The sequence below is a fragment of the Bactrocera neohumeralis genome, chromosome 3, assembly GCF_024586455.1.
Source record: "Bactrocera neohumeralis isolate Rockhampton chromosome 3, APGP_CSIRO_Bneo_wtdbg2-racon-allhic-juicebox.fasta_v2, whole genome shotgun sequence".
Classification (NCBI taxonomy): Eukaryota; Metazoa; Arthropoda; class Insecta; order Diptera; family Tephritidae; genus Bactrocera; species Bactrocera neohumeralis.
In genome coordinates, this window is record NC_065920.1 from 38,624,177 (window position 1) to 38,641,612 (window position 17,436).

A 17,436-nucleotide genomic window follows, 5' to 3' on the forward strand; every position below is an offset into this window, starting at 1 on the left:
TAAGTTTATTAAGTTTAAGACTTCACAACCCAATTTCCATAATATTTCTATAAATTAACAATATTAAACTAAATATTAAATGTTATTTTGAAAACTTTATTTTTATAATATAACACAACCGTCTTAACTCGCTCTTCTAATTTTCATATTACCGAAATTAAAATGCCGTCGGCATATGTGGAAATGGAATATATTGCCTCTTCGAAATTTTCATATAAATGAAAACTGCGCTGTTAAACTGCTGAAGAGACAGCTTCTAGCTTACGATATATGGCAAACTATGTAGTATTCTATATCTAGTAAGCAATGAGCAATGTGGAGTCTGCACAGGCAGAGATGCCTCGTTATTATAATAAAAGTATTTTTGAGAGTTGGTAACACTGTAAGGTTGGCACCATCAAACATGCCAACACATTAATTATATTTATATATTTTGAAATTTGAAATTGAAATTTAAATACACGATGTTATGAGCAAAGTTTATATTATGTTGTCGATTCAAAAGTTTTGTTTTAATGCGTTCTTCAATTCGAGTGGAACTGAGAGTACAAATACCGTCAAATGTTTGACAGCAAGTAAGTGGTCAACTTTTATATGGGAAAATGGAATTGTCGTTTTACTCTATCTTAAAGTGTTCATACACGAGCACACAAGTGCGTTCGATCGGGATGAATTCGTTTGCCCATACACGACACACAAATCCATTTTGCGTCCGTTCTTCACAGAGTTAACATGTGCGACAGGAAAGCGGAACATTTCTTCGAATTTATTTCTAATGTAGCACTTTTATCTATTTCTTTGTATTTCGTTAATAAGTTATTCCAACTTTTATTTTTCTCAATTTTTATATTTATCACTTTTCATTTGCCAAATTGTCAATTCATTTTTTATAAGATCAATAAATTCTGATACGAAATCTTTATTAAGGGGGAGCCTGCTTTAGAGGCTTAAAACAATCGATTTGTTGCGTTTTGCTAAATTTTCCTTAAAAATTATCTAAGTATATGTCCCAAAGTTATACATGGGAATTCGAAGTATTATCGAAGTTAGAAGGGAAGTGACCGAGCGTCTAGCAGATATATGTATATACATATGTATGTATGAGCGCTTGGGCAAAAAGCGAAAACTTTGAAGCGTGATCTTTCGGTTTTTCATTTTTACGATTATTCTTAATTGGCGGGCATCATTGACATAAAATTAACTTCTATTTAAACAAAAAAAAATTTAAGAAAAGTCAACTTTTAAACAGCATAATGTAAAATTTTTTTAGTCAAAAGCCACTATTTATTCAATTTTTAAATTTTTTTTAAATTTGACACTTTTTTTAGAATTTTCTCAGCTTAACTAGAAGATAAATTTATAAAAAATATTAATCTCTTTAAATTTTTTGTTTCCAATAGAAATTACGACCTGCATCCTGCCCGCCGTCCGAAAAATGCACATGCGAGATGCATCGGGCAATTGCTTCCCAAAGGCAGAATATCAAAGATTTCGTATCCAAAAAATTTGTGAAAGATGTTCAAATATATAACTATAAAACCTAGAAATTTAGCTTGAATCAATTATTTCTTTCCCTCCCAAAAAAATCGTTTTTTTGAAGCCTCGAAAGCAGGCTCTCCCCTTAACACTTGCCATTGTCCGCGATCTTCACTGTTCGGCGACACGAGAGAAATGAGATTTTGTGCGCCGACAACGCCATACACGATAAACATGTTCGCGCACCGATCGTAAAAAATCAAACATTTTTGCGAACATGGATCGGTACGCGAACAAGCCCATACACGATAAACTGCAAGCGCACACATACCGATCGAACGCACTTGTGCGCTCGTGTATGGCGCTTTTACTCGTAATTTTTCCTTATTTGCTCACCATTTAGACTTACCCTGGACTACGACAAACATTTTAAAACCAAAGTCAGCTCAATCGGCCCAGCCGTTCTCGAGTTTTAATCAGACTAACGAACAACAATTCATTTTTATTTATATAGATAGATGAGAAAATATGTGAACAGCTATTATTTGATAGAAATTTAGAGACCGATACAAAAGGCGAAACCATATTCAATATATTGGAAAAGTTTTGCGATGAGAAAGAAATTCCTTGGAAAAATATTATTTCAGTTGCTACGGATGGCGCTCCGGCTATGACAGGGTGCCATAAAGGCTTCATAGCGTACTTAAAAATAAAATTCCAGATGTCCTTGGTGTACATTGCGTTATTCATAGACAACATTTAGTTGCTAGAAACTTAAGTGAAAAACTATTTCAATCACTGCAATATGTCATCAAAGCAGTCAATAAAATCCGCAACAGCTCTTTGAATGATAAATTATTTCATCAGCTTTGTGTTACTAATGACGAGGATTTAAATCGTTTGTTGTTTTATACTGAAGTTCGTTGGCTATCAAGAGGCAATTGTCTGACTCGATTCTACAACCTGTTTGACTCTGTTATAGAGTTCTTGGAAACAAAAGATACAGAACTTCAAGACAAGCTCATAACATTAAAGAATAATGTAAGACAGACCTGTATAAATTGTTCAACGACATGAATCTCCAACTGCAAGGCGATAAACTAAATTTAATTAAAACAAAAAACGTCGTTGCTGCTTTCGCAACCAAACTGCTTCTACACAAAAAGAATCTGGGCAGACGTGAGTTTCACAATTTTCCGAATTTATCAGTATCATGCAGTAACGATGAATTGTTAACCTACTGCCGACATTTGGAAAACCTCCATATTGACTTCACCGAACGATACCAGGAAAGCTTGAACTTGGAAATACCAGACTGGGTGTTGGATCCATTTTCAAATGTAAACACAGCAATGTCACCTCAGCTGGAAGAAGAACTTATAGAATTGACAACAAACGAGCTAAAAATCAAGTTCAACAAGTAAGGAAGGGCTAAGTTCGGGTGTCACCGAACATTTTATACTCTCGCATGATAAAGTGATAATCGAGATTTCATTATACGTCATTTACATATTTTTCAAATACCGTATTTGTGTAAAGTTTTATTCCGCTATCATCATTGGTTCCTGGTTATACAGAAAAGGCATCAGATGGAATTCAAAATAGCGTTATATTTGAAAGCGTGGTTGTTAACCGATTTCACCCATATTTCGTACATGTCATCAGGCTTTTAAGAAAATATTATATACCGAATTGCATTGAAATCGGTCTAGCAGTTCCTGAGATATGGTTTTTGGTCCATAAGTGGGCGAGGCCACGCCCATTTTCAATTTTTAAAATAAGCCTGGGTGCAGCTTCCTTCTGCCATTTCTTCCGTAAAATTTAGTGTTTCTGATGTTTTTTTTAGTCGGTTAACGCACTTTTAGTGATTTTCAACATAACCTTTGTATAGGAGGTGGGCGTGGTTATTATCCGCTTTCTTTCATTTTTGAACTGTATATGGAAATGCCTGAAGAAAACGACTCAGTAGAGTTTGGTTGACATAGCTATAGTAGTTTCCGAGATATGTACAAAGAACTTGGTAGGGGGCGGGGCCACGCCCACTTTTCCAAAAAAATTGCTTCCAAATATGCCCCTCCCTAATGCGATCCTTTGTGCTAAATTTCACTTTAATATCTTTATTTATGGCTTAGTTATGACACTTTATAGGTTTTCGGTTTCCGCCATTTTGTGGGCGTGGCAGTTGGCCGATTTTGCCCATCTTCGAACTTAACCTTCTTATGGAGCCAAGGAATACGTGTACCAAGTTTCATGACGATATCTCAATTTTTACTCAAGTTACAGCTTGCACGGACGGAGGACAGACGGAACAGACATTATGCGGATTTCGACTTCTATTATGATCACTTATATATAACCTATATTTTATTTATTTTAAAATAATAATTTTCCATATGTGAACAAAACTATAATACTCTCAAGCAACATTGTTGCGATATAAAAATGGTTACCAAGAATTTTGGCCGCAAAAACCGCTCAGAACTGGATTGTGGTCAATCGTTCAACGATTATTGATAGCATTCCCATCGTCATATTTATGTGAACGTGGATTTAGTGCTGTGACAACTCTACTTCTTCTTCTTTTTAATTGGCGTAACCGCTTACGCGCGATTAAAGCCGAGTTAATAGCGCGCCAGTCGTTCCTTCTCTTTCAATTTGGCGCCAATTGGATATTTCAAGCGAAGCCGGGTCCTTCTCCACTTGGTTTTTAACGGAGTGAGGTCCATCATCCTCTGCAATTCCCCCGGCGGGTATTGTGTGACAAAACTGCTTACTAAAAATAGAAATCGTTTGCTTGTTAAAACGTGGCGACTGCGACTGTTCTTGAGTAAATTGGAACCTGATATTAACAAACTTATTAAACAGCATCAGATTCATCCTTCACATTAGTTTTAATATATGGATCGATTATTTTAGTTTTATCTATTCTATATAAATAAAAATGAATTGTTGTTCGTTAGTCTGATTAAAACTCGAGAACGGCTGGGCCGATTGAGCTGACTTTGGTTTTAAAATGTTTGTCGTAGTCCAGGGTAGGTCTAAACGGTGATCAAATAAGGAAAAATTACGAGTAAAATAGAGTAAAACGACAATTTCTATTTTCCCATATAAAAGTTGACCACTTACTTTGTCAAACATTTTACGGTATTTGTACTCTCAGTTCCACTCGAATTGAAGAACGCATTAAAACAAGACTTTTGAATTTAATATAAACTTTGCTCATAACATCGTGTATTTAAATTTCGATTCAAATTTCAAAATATATAAATATAATTAATGTGTTGACATGTTTGATGGTAAAAATCTTACAGTATTACCAATAAAAATGAATTTTATTATAATAATGCCCGGTTATGCCTGTGCAGACTCCACATTGCTCATTGCTTACTAGATATAGAATACTACATAGTTTGCCATATATGGTAAGCTAGAAGTCCTCTTCAGCAGTTTAACAGCGCAGTTTTCATTTAATGAAAATTAAGAGGCAACATATTCCATTTCCACATATGCCGACGGCATTTTTATTTCCCATATAAAATTAGAAGAGCACTTAAGACGGTTGTGTTATATTATAAAAATAAAGTACATTTTCAAAATAACATTTAATATTTAGTTTAATATTGTTAATTTATAGAAATATTATGGAAATTTTGAAAGTCGAAACATAATATCAACTTTGCTAAATCAAAATATCATTTCTTATTTTAAATTTATTATTTCAATTTCAAAATATAAATATAATTAATGTGTTGACATGTTTGATGGTGCCAACCGTACAGTGTTACCAACTCTCAAAAATACTTTTATTATAATAACGGGGCATCTCTGCCTGTGCATACTCCACATTGCTCATTGCTTACTAGATATAGAATACTACATAGTTTGCCGTATATCGTAAGCTAGAAGCTGTCTCTTCAGCAGTTTAACAGCGCAGTTTTCATTTATATGAAAATTTCGAAGAGGCAACATATTCCATTTCCATTTATGCCGACGGCATTTTAATTTCGGTAATATGAAAATTAGAAGAGCGAGTTAAGACGGTTGTGTTATATTATAAAAATAAAGTACATTTTCAAAATAACATTTAATAATTAGTTTAATATTGTTAATTTATAGAAATATTATGGAAATTGGGTTGGGAAGTCTTAAACTTAATAAACTTATACAAGCATAAATCAAAATATCATTTCTCATTTTAAATTTATTATTTTAATTGGTATATAAAAGTTATGCCACAATTATTATATAGAAGTAGTCCAAAAATATAAATTCTTATTTTTCCCAGTATTTGTAAAAGGATGTGTCTTTTATGTTCCTAAAAGATTTAAAGTTCAAGAGCTCAAACTGCCTCATCAGCTTTTACCTACCCGACAGCATTTCTGATGATGGATAAGATTGCTAAGAGCTCAAGCATACGCTACTTCATCTCGAACCTACTGCCTACGTTTTTGCCCAAATGATTGATTATAAGATAATAATGCCCACTACCTGTAATAAGTGTATCCGACGCCCTCCATTGTTTTGTCATCATTATGTAAAAGCACGTGTCCGAACGTTACATTGTTTTGTCCATAAATTTAGAGTTTTTTTGCTGGTACTCTACTAACATCCTTGGTTTTGTCATCTCCATGAAAAAAGAAACATTTAATTGGAGAAAATAAGAAAGTGGCAAGTCCTGTCATTGGTTCCATTGTTTTTGTCGTCTCATGGCATATATAAGACGTACATTGTTTGATCATAATTTTCCAACAACTGCAAATAATTTCTTCACATGCTTAGCTGATTAGTGAAGATGTTCAAAATGGCACTGGATCGGTTGCCATCAGACGTGCCATAAAGTTGTAATAAGAGCCGACCAAAATACTATAGGCCGTATATATACAGTACATCCTAATAACGATGAATGTTATTATCTTAGATTGTTATTGGTGAATGTTCCTGGTCCGACATCTTTTCAACAATTGCGAACAGTTGATGGACATCTGTGTGCGACTTACCGTGAGGCGTGTCAATTATTACGGTTGCTTGAAAACGATTCGCATTGGGATGATACGCTCAAGGATTCCGTGATATCTTCATCGCCGCATCAAATTCGCACACACTGTTTGCGATTATAATATCGACATGTTTCCCCTCAAATCCGAATGATTTGTGGATGAAATATAGGGATGACATGTCTGAGGATGTGTTGCATCGCGTGCGTTGTGAAACTTTGAATCCTACATTGGAAATTACGGCAGAGATTTACAATGACACATTGATCATAATAGAAGATATGTGTTTGTTGATGGCAAATAAAGTATTGTCGTGTTTGGGCCTGACAGCACCCAATCGTGCTATGCAAGATGCATTAAACCATGAGTTGCAAAGAGAACTCCAGTACGATACTCAAGCTATGACCGAAGCAGTTCGCACAACTGTTCCGCAATTGAACGAAGAACAAAGGATTGCGTTCGATCGTTTAACACAAGCTGTAAACAGTGGGTCTGGGGGGATTTACTTTCTTGATTCTCCTGGGGGTACTGGGAAAACGTTCCTAATTTCATTGCTATTAGCAAAGATCCGATCGCAAAATGAGGTAGCCCTAGCGTTGGCTTCATCTGGAATAGCAGCAACTTTATTAGAAGGCGGACGAACTGCACATTCAGCCTTAAAATTACCATTAAACATGCATATCAACGAAACGCCAGTTTGCAACATTGCCAAAAATAGCGCTATGGCGAAGACTCTCCAAGTATGCAAATTGATAATTTGGGACGAATGCACAATGGCCCACAAGAGGTCGCTGGAGGCACTAGATAGGACGTTAAAAGATTTACGTGATAACCAAAACATTTTTGGTGGAGCTATGATACTGTTGTCAGAAATAAACGCATGTCTAAAATCATCAAATTTGTGGCGGCACGTAAAGACACTACAATTAACTACTAACATGCGAGGGTTTTTGCAACAAGATCAAACTGCGACTGTGTTTTCGAAGCAGTTGCTGGATATTGGCAATGGTAAGGTCGCAGTTGACAACTCGACCGGATTAGTGACTTTTCCCACAGATTTCTGTCACTTCACAGAATCGAAAAAGGAGCTTATTCAGCGTGTTTTTCTGGACATTAAACAACAATATAATAACCGCGATTGGCTAAGTGAACGAGCAATATTGGCAGCAAAAAACAAAGATGTCGATGATCTCAATGCTACCATTCAGAATTTCCTTTCAGGAGAGTTGTTTACGTACAAATCAGTTGACACGGCCACAAACCAGGATGACGTAGTCAACTATCCTACAGAATTTTTAAATTCATTGGACTTGCATGGACTACCACCATATAATTTAAATTTAAATCATGCTAAAATCAGCAATGGGTCGATTGGTTTGTGAAGAAACTCATCATCATCGAAGCTAAAATAATCAAAAGGAAAATAAAAGCGTAATATTAATCCATTTGATTTTAAGAGGTTGCAATTTTCGACTTTGTTGCAATGGAAAAGTTTCGAGATTGGTTTTATTTACGAAGAAACTCATGAATAACATCATCGAAAAGCGGTTTTAAATTTTTTGTATATAATAAATAATAAATTTAATAATATAATATGTGCATTTGGAAAATACAAAGGGAACCAAATTGAGGATGTCTTAATTCCACGATTCGATCAGAACTAAATTCTTATTTATTTGATTTTACCATTTGTAAAAAAGGATCTTTGCCATTTGATTTTATTATCTTATTTTTTCCCGCATTTGCAAAGTCTTTTTTTATGTTCCCACAAAAGGCGCTTGCATCAGATGACCATTTCAAATAAATCGCAAGGCCAATCGTTGCAAGTTTGCGGAATAAACTTAAAGTTTCCCTGTTTGGCACATGGAGAATTATAGGTTGCGTGTTTGCGTGTCGGAAAACCAACATCCTTATTTATTTACGCACCGCAAAAAAAACTAAAAATATTGTCTACCAAAAAGCACTATATTAATTAACTGTATATGATCATAACTGTGCTGTATTTAATTTAAGCAAATATTTGTTTATCATGTTCACAGTCCAGAAACGAGCACATCCAAGAAAATTTTAAATTTTTGTATATGAAGTGTATAAATATAAATAAATGGCTTAATATGTATATAATATGTGCATTTGGATCCTTAATGTCAACGTGTATTAGTAACTCTTTATTTCCATCAACTTGGCTCCATCTACTTGGGAACCACTTGGCTCGCCAGGACATGACAATATTGTGGAAGTACTAGGCGACTCGGACAAATCTGATTCGATCAGAACATTATCAATGTTGAGCTGCTGGATGTCTTCAATAACATCAATATCTACCAGAACATTCTTGATGTTGGTCTTCAATAACTTGAATGTCCTGTATGTCTTCGGCCGATAAATTTAATTCACAGAATGTCTCCTCAGATGATGAAGATGGCATTGTAGAAACGTTTTTTGGTTTAGATAGCAGCTTTTGCTTTAATATATTTTTTTGTACTTTTGCCCTGTTCACGCGTATTATTCGTTCTACATTCTTACCACACTTGGTACAAAATCTGAAGGTAACAGCGATTATGTTGTAGCATTCGTCGCATCTTAATAATAATTTAATACAATCTGGACAGTTATTATTTTTTTTCTGCCGTTCCATCCACTTTTTACAAAATGGACAATGCATTTTAAGGAGTTGACGGATACATAGCTTCACTATAACTATATTATAGTTGTTTGAATTCTTTATTTTCTCGATAACAGATGTAGTTCACATTTTCAGCAGATTTTCGTGTCTTTATTATTTCGATTTTTTGGCCAATTTTTAATTTAATCTTGACACATTTTCAGCATATTTTTAACAATTTTCGTGTCTTTTCGTGACTTTTTGGTGCTTTTCGAGTCCAGAATTTGCTGGATTTCATCAATTTATTACTGAAGTTCTTTATTATCTTTAGTTTAGTTTCTTCTAAAAATGCCACGAAGAGCAAGAGCTTCATGAACATAATGATTTGATTAATACTTTTCGGACAGCACTTGATCAGATGCCGTCTGATGATCATAAAATCGTGATTCGTGCTGATAGAAGACCAATCGGAGAACACGAACGAAGATTTAATGCACCTATAAATAATGAAGTTGTTGTGGTGATTGTCGGCGATGAGTTTCAATCACGTGACATTGTATTGCGTAGAAGAAATAATCAATTACAACGTTTATGTGAAACACACAAAAACCCAATTTTGTTTTGCCGGGGTGATGATCGATACTCTATTAATTTAAAAATGGTAGATCCCGCAAACCCACGTTAGTGTTTGTTGTGTTTATTATACTCTTCCAATTTTGTTTAACAAGAATTAGTATGAAATGATTTAAATTTCCATTTGTTGGTTTTTTTCTCTTCAGAACGTGAAGTCAATAAAAATGTCAGCGCTATGAACTATTATGCACATAGGATTATGATACGACAAAATCAGGAAAATCATATTTTGAAATGTCGGAGACTCTTTCATCAATATGTCGTAGACATGTATGCAAAGATAGAAACAGAGCGTTTGAACTTTATTCGATTCAATCAACGGAAGTTGCGATCAGAAGAGTATATACATACATCTACATAATGATGGAAATGTTGACAATGTTGGACAAGTTGTTATTTTACCAGCAAGCACAGGCAGTCCAATGCATATGCATGAATATGCAAAATGATGCCATTTGCTATGTTCGTTTGTATGGTCGACCAGATTTGTTTATTACATTTACATGTAATCCACAATGGGACGAAACCAAGCAATATTTATATGAAGGGCAATCTTCTACAGACCGTCACGACATAACTGCACGAGTATTTAGACAAAAGCTGAAGTCATTGATGGATTTTATTATTAAACATCAGGTTTTCGGCGAAGTATTCGGTGGAATGGCAAAAGAGAGGACTACCACATGCCCATATTTTGGTATGGTTAGTCAACAAAATAACAAGCGATCAAATAGATGGCATCATCTCAGCAGAAATTCTTGATCAGGAAATCGATCCAGGTTTATTTGATGTTGTTACAAAAAGTATGATTCATGGAACATGTGGTGTTCTAAATATTAATTCGCCATGTATGAAAGATGGGAAATGCACGAAGCGGTATCCCAGAGATTTGATTTCCGAGACAATTAATGGAAATGATGGTTACCCATTGTATCGCCGACGCTCGACAGATGATAATGGCAAATCAATCAATCTACGAGTCAATAATCAAGATATTACAGTTGATAATAGGTGGGTTGCCCCTATTCGCCAATACTATCAAAAGCATTCAAAGCTCATATCAATGTTCCACATTAATTGCAATTCTGTTAAATCGATTAAATATATCTGCAAGGCAGCGACATGGCTGTGTTTGGTGTTGCAGAGAACCGAAATGATGAAATAACACAATACAAGACTTGCGTAGTAATGATCAACAGATATTTGGTGGCGCTTTGATTCTATTGGCTGGTGATGTTCGTCAGACATTGCCTGTGATTCCCCGTTCAACACCAGCAGATGAATTAAAAGCATGTTTAAAGTCATCTTACTTATGGAGACATGTACAAATACTCAATTTAACTTCAAATGTGCGAGTACAAATTCCAAACGATCCATCGGCCGACACATTTTCAAGGCAAATGTTGGCAATAGGCTGTTGATCGTGAAACTGGCTTAATCACTTTACCAGATAACTTTTGTAATATTGCGCCGATAAAAGAAGAATTAGTGTCAAGTGTTTTTCCAAATATTGCAGAAAATTATCGCAATCATAATTGGTTAGCTGAAAGAGCTATACTGGCCGCTAAAAATAAAGACGTTGGTCAAATGAATGCAGACATTTTAACCCATGTTCCTGGCGAGGTTGTAACATATCAATCAGTTGACACGGTTACGAATCAAGACGACGCTGTTAATTATCCGACAGAATTTTTGAATTCATTGGATTTACCCGGATTTCCACCTCATCGTTTACAATTGAAAGTGGGTGCTCCCATTATTATGCTTCAAAATATAAATCAACCACGATTATGCAATGGGACAAGATTAGCGGTTAAAAAGGTCATGAACAATTTGATCGAAGCAACAATTTTAAGGGGAAAGTTTAAAGGTGAAGATGTATTGATTCCACGAATTCCAATGATTCCATCAAATTTACCTTTTGAGTTCAAAATACTACAGTTTCCAATACGTCTTTCACTTGCTATTAAAATAAATAAAGCGCAAGGGCAATCGTTGGAATTGTGTGGGATTGATTAAGAATATCCTTGCTTTTCACACGGCCTCACGTGCTCACGTGTTGGCAAGCCTTCAGTTTTCTTTATCTACACAACAACTCATGGCAAAACCAAAAATGTTGTCTACGAAAGAGCTCTAAGATAGTTTAAGTGATACATAGTCTAAGATTGTAAGAAACTAGAATTAAAAGTTGAATAATAGGGAACAAAACCAACTTTATTAAAAACAGGTGTGTTTCTTTTCTTATTTTGTTGTGCCGTGCGAAGCAGGCACCGGGTCCGCTAGTCATTTTATAAAATTCCCACTTGACGTTGTATTGTAGGAAAGGCACGGTAATTTTTGGGAGCTCGACGTTGCTTTCAATAGTGACCAATTCTTCAAGGAGAGCTTCAGAATGAGTCGGGAATTATTCAAAATTTTATGTAATGAGCTAACAAACATTGGCAAACGTGATACTACATACAGGCAATGTATTCCATTAGAAAAAATAGCTATCGCTTTGTATGCCCTTGGTTCTTCTGCTGAGTACAGAACAGTTGGAAGACTATTCAGGGTTTTCAAAGCGTCTGTATGTTTTATCCTTAAAAACTTTTGCAGAGCGGTGTGGGACATATCACAATATAACAATATTAATTCATTAACAAAAGAAAATAATTCATAAGAAAAACAAAGTAATTATAAAAACTTAAAATTTATATACATATGTATATACATACATAACAATATAAAATAAAAAAAAATATTTAGCCAGCTCATTTCTTACGCAGGATAAAACTACGGAGTGCGCTGAAGGATTTAGAAAAATTGGATTTCCCCAATGTCTGGGCGCATTAGGTAAGTTTATGAATTTGAAATATTTTACCCATAACATGCAAGTACAATTTATTTCAGATGGATGTCATATTGAGAATTAGGTCATCCGTATCTGATGCTGTTGACTATTTCATCTACAAAGGTTGGTACTCAATGGTTTTACTAGCCCTCGTAGACTACAGGTAAGTTAATAACATATGTACATGTTTTGGAAAATACTTAAAACATTTTTTTTAGATATAGGTTTATGTACATTAATGTTGGAGCGCGTGGTCGTTGTAATGATTCCCAAATATTTGAAAAATCCGACTTGAAAAGAATTTTGCAAAACCCTCTGCTTAAAGAGAATGCGAAAAAACTTTGTGACACTAATGTCCCAATTGCACAGTCTACGACAAAAATATAGCACATTTGACTTTTTCCCTTTTTTTTAATTCTAATGAAACATAAATATTTTTCTTATTATATGTCTTATTTTTACAATAAAAGATAGCAACAAAAAAAAACAAACTTTAAAAAAAATTTTTAATTGTATTCAGCATAAAACAAAACCACTTCTTATGGTACGACAAAAACTCCAGGTAATCGTACAAGTGAAAATATTATACAGTTAGTTTATTATAATTTTCATAAAGGTAAATCAGCTAAAGAAGTGGCTGAAATGTTTTCTCTAAATGTTAGAACAGTGTACAACATTATATATCGCGCAGAAAAAGAAAATCGGTTAGAATTAAAAGAACCCAGTGGCAGGCCAAAAAAGCTTACACCAATGATGGAAAGGTTAATAATCAAACAAATTGACAATAAACCACAGTGCAGCCTTAGAATGTTAGCTACAGATTTGAAGGAACGCAATATTATGCAAGTAGGCCAAGAAACCGTGCGAAGAGTTCTCTCAAAACACAAACATACTTCAAGAAGTGCAAGAAAAAAACCATTGCTATCACAAATTAACGTTCAAAAACGGCTTTCTTTTGCTCTAACTCACATTTCACATCCAAAAAGGAAAAGTTTTTCCTTTCTCAAATCGTGGTAATAGTAAGACCAACCATCTGGGCCAACTAAATTAAATTTTTTTTGATCTGTAAAAAGCACACGACGCCATTTTTTCTTCCATTTTATATGACTTTTAGCAAACTTTAATCTTGCTTCACGATGTTTCGCTGAAAGTGGTTGTTTTCTGAGCAATTTTCGACGTTTTATGAGATCGGAATTTTTCAAAATTCTTTGTATGTACATATATTGCGAACATTTGTTTTTATACCAGCTTTTATTGCGATTTGTTTGGCTGTAAGGTGACAATTCGATGCAAAACGCAAAATTGCTCATTTTTGCCGAGGTGTTACCGCTTTTGGCCGCCCACTACTACGCGCTTTTCCGTAATTTTCAGGATCTTTTAATAAATTCATAACCGCTTTACGACTTCTATTTAAAAATTTCGCGATTTCTGCTTTTTTTATCCTCTGCTCGAAGAGTTAGAGCAATTTTTACCTCTGTGTCATTGAGCAATTTTTCCCGACCCATTTTTGTAGAAATTTTGTTTATTAATTGTTGTTTTTCAAAATAAATATCACGATTCTATTCAGAAAATTGTACGATAATTTTTTAAAACACTAGCTGATGCTTTATTGGCCGTTAAACAGCAATTAAACATAATTATACCAATTTTTTTTGAAGAGAAAATTTTGCAAAAGTTTAATTGTGCTATCTTTTTGTCGCGGACTGTAGTTCTTGGAGACTCGGCGTTTCGCTTTACTTTCGTTTTACACCACGAAGCTGTGGCAATTTTTCCTCCCACAAGCATAAAAGAAGTTCAACTTCCTCTTTGTTCGACCTTGATCCCTTTTTCCTGAAAAATTAACAAATTTACATATATTTTAAATAATAATTTTATTAAAAATAAGTTTACTAAACTCTTCCCCTCGCTGTCGGCCATTTTTGTTTACTTTTTCATTTGACATTTCTCCTCTTTTTCGCAAAAATTATCGATAAAATTAGGAATAACACCGCTAATCTAGTTGTGTAATCTGAGATTAATTTTTAATCTCGGATTAACTACCTTTGTAGAAGAACTCCATATATGTATGTGCAATACAATAACTTAAATTTAAGGTATCAAAAACACAAAATATATTTTGATGGCTTACAGCTTTATTTATGGCTTTATAAGATGAATTAAAGAAAAACAAAATTCTAATTATTTATTAATTTTTTTAATAAAAAAAATTATTTTCTTTAATTCCATAGAAAATAATTATATGTACATATGTGCAAAATAGAAAACTTCTCAAAATTCATATCCAATGTTATTTTAACACGTATAGATATAATAGGCGTGTTTTATTTGACCAGCAAATTAAGCTATTAGCTTATTTTGTATGGAAGACTTATAGCATTGACAGACGGCAGCGTTAAACCAGATTAATTGCATTTTTCGGGATTAATTCAGGAGTTACCACAGCTAACTCCGTTGCTGAATCCAAAAATAACTCTCAAAATTTTAGGGAGTTTGTGAGATTTTCGTTGGCAACATTGTTAAAAATGGCCAATTTTCATCTACTGTGAATGAAATACAAGCAACCCTGACAGCTGTTTATCAAATTCTCAATATAATATCAATAAAACTTCTATGTTATGATGCAGTTTTAAAAATAATGTGTTGATATGCTTTTGTAATAAAAAATGGTTTGGTAAAAATTGGTCGGCTAACAACCGTAATGTTTATCTTGTATCAATTTTCATTGAAAATATTATAAAAAGGACAATGAGCTGTTTATGAGAGTTTCAAACTCGCATAGCTGCCGTCTGTCACCTACAAATTTGGATCTGATTAAGTGCGCAGTTAATCCGGATTAACGCTGCCGTCTGTCAAGGCTATTAGTCAACATAATTATGTTGGCTTGTCATAAGCTATCATAGCTTGTATATTGGGCTAGAGGCATTGCCAGTTAAAATGCTTTTTTCATTCACAATAGCTATGATTTTTCCCAAAAAAAGTAGTTGGCAATAGCGACAACCCTCATTTTGACAGATAAAAATGTAAACAAATGAAAAATATATAAATGTAAAGTATAGAAGTGCACGAAATGGAAAATTTTATAAAAGATGCGGTAAGTAGGGATTTTAAATTAAAATTAAGACAAAATCAAATTTGTGTGTTTTCCAGTTGCTTGGTACTATGTGCACAAATTCAAATAATGAAGTCGTTAAGGAAATATTCACCATCCTTGCTGGTTTAGCTGCTGAATCAAGTTCGTCCTCGGAGGATTCAGAACAAGAGCAGATAGAGCATCCAAAATGCTCTAATTTTGTGGACACCATAGATAATTTTGGAGATGAGGATTTCAAATCACACTTTCGTTTGAGCCGCACCACTTTAGATTACTTAATAGGTATGCTTTGTTTTTGTTATGAGACTTTTCTGTATGAGTGTTTTTTGCAGGAAGATATGAAGAAAGTGAACAAACTCGTTTTGCTACGAAGTCCGGAAAAGCCAAAATTCCTGCTAAAACAATGATGTACATGTATGTATGGTACTTAAGTAATACAATTACCTACAGACAACTAGCCGTATTGTTTGGTGTAACGAAGTCCACAGCATGGGCGATTGTTCGTCGGGTTGTCGCGTGGGTTATCTCAATAGGACATGAGTTTGTTAAGTGGCCAACTGGAGATGCGTTGGAAGAAACAACTCGCAAGTTTTTACAAAGGAAACAAATACCAGGTGTTATTGGTGCTATTGATTGTACCCACATAACAAATAATGCACCAATAAAAGACAAACATACATATATATTTTGATCGTAAACGTAATTATAGTGTTGTTTTGCAGGACATTGTCGATGCTGATAAAAAATTTATTGATATTTATTGTGGTGAACCCGGATCATATCATGACTCTAGAGTGCTAAAAAGGTCAGCATTTTATAGAAAAGCGGAAAATAATATGGAAAGTTTATTTCCAAATTCTACTTTTATTCTCGGGGACTCGGCATATCCTTGCAGAAATTACCTCATACCGATGTTTAAAGATTATGGTTCGTTAACGCCCAATCAATTGTTGTTGAAAATGCATTTGGAGCACTGAAAGGACGTTTTCGAAGGCTTCTTAAATTTACGGAGCACAGAAATTTATGTGCATCTTCGAATTTAGTTGCAAGTGCATGCATTATGCACAATATATGTATTATCACAAACGACGATACAATTATTGACCCTCAAATTGAAAGTGCCGAACCGGAGCCAGAACCTGCTAATTAGCTGGCGGGAGAAGCAAGTGGAGATCGTCGGAATCAGTTGCTTACAGTTTTAACATGAAGAAATTAATAAATTTTAATTATTTTAATTTTAAAATGCACTTTTAGAGCAACATTTTCCATTTTCAATCTCAAATAATAAAATTATTTATAATTTTTCGACATATTTGTTTTATATAATCACGTACATATACGTATACATTTGCAGATTTGTATGTAAAAAATGTTCATTTTATGATAAGCTTGATTTTATATTTGCGTTAAATAAAACAATACATATTCGTTATGAAATCAAGTAACTTTTCTAATTTTTATTCACAAAAGACTGCTGTAAAATTTTTAATTTTTCTTCTTCTATTTTCAGTTTTTTTTTGTTCAATTTCTATTAGAATATCTTGTTTTTCGGCCATATCCTGTATTTGTTTTTCTATATTCGCGTAAAACTTCGCCTTCACTTCAGCACTTTTCCTTTTTTGTTCGATTTTTTTATCAAAATATCGTTCTTTAGCGCGTTTTCGATAACGACGATTTGGAACAGGATTTGCTGCGTTCGGCTCCTGTGAATACACTGCATTCGGTATGCATATGCTTCGGCTTAGTACAGACTAGCTCTGCCTTGAAGTACTCGGCATATCGTCGAGCATTGTTTGAAAATCAGTCG

At 34.2% G+C, this 17,436-nt stretch overlaps 1 pseudogene; it reads left to right on the forward strand.

Moving 5' to 3' along the window:
* Positions 1–15,537: 15,537 nt before the first annotated feature.
* Positions 15,538–16,946, forward strand: LOC126753457 (uncharacterized; annotated as a pseudogene).
* Positions 16,947–17,436: the final 490 nt, after the last annotated feature.